Source organism: Uloborus diversus, chromosome 9, assembly GCF_026930045.1.
Source record: "Uloborus diversus isolate 005 chromosome 9, Udiv.v.3.1, whole genome shotgun sequence".
Taxonomy (NCBI): domain Eukaryota; kingdom Metazoa; phylum Arthropoda; class Arachnida; order Araneae; family Uloboridae; genus Uloborus; species Uloborus diversus.
The window spans coordinates 130,675,487-130,676,494 of NC_072739.1; positions in this window are offsets into that span (position 1 = coordinate 130,675,487).

Here is a 1,008-nt window from a genome sequence, read left to right on the forward strand (position 1 = left end):
CATACAAAACATAAAAACAATAACTCATTCAAAATACTCAACCTCAATGTAGATGTTTAGCAGAGAGATCAAAATTTTTTAAATGGCATAAAACATCTGTAAAATTAAGAAGATCCATTGAAACCTAGGAACTTAAAGTACACTCTTATTTCTGCATTATTCAAACTTAAGGTTCAACGTAAGCTGTTAATCACAAACATCAAACTCTGTTTGGAATACAAGTACTCTTTTGTCATAATGATCCCTATATTTAAACAAGTAACAAATAAAAAAGGCAATGAGATAAAAGGTCGAGGAAAATCTTTGGTCAGATAATTTTAAAGTTTAAATGCAGAAAGGTGAACGATTGTGAATATGCAGAGAAGTGAAAGGTGATTAAAATTTCACTAAAACTACACTAATTGATGTTTTGATAAACATAAAACTTGATGAATTACTAAACAAAATATATTGAAGAAATGAGATTCCTGAAAAACATCAATCAATAAATATGTCAAGCTTAAAGAAGAAAAAAAAATTACGATTAGAAGAAAATATAAAAACAAAAAACAAGCATATGTTGGTCATGTTTCTGCAAAACAGAATTAAGAGATCAGAGATATGAGAAAAGCTTCAATTCATGGAAATGTGAATATTAATAATAACAAATACATGCTGATACTAATGAATGAAAATATGTTACCATGTGCTAATACATAAGGACTTTTAATATAGTATTAGGACTTAATGAGTAATGGTTGACATTCTAGTCGTTTTCAAGGTCAAGAAGTTCTTACATATGCATGTTAAGTACTATAAAAGCAAATATATGTTAGCTATGTTCTCTCAAGGCTAAAAGATTATAAAATACATTTCAGATACTTTAAACAGTCAATATTCATAGCTTCTTAAAAACTAATTGTCATCTTTTGAAGATAACAACAAAATTAAATATGTTAAAAGCTAAAAGCAGATGAGTATTTTCTAGGTTATGGCGTTCGATGTGAATTCAGTTTAACAATTTTTGCA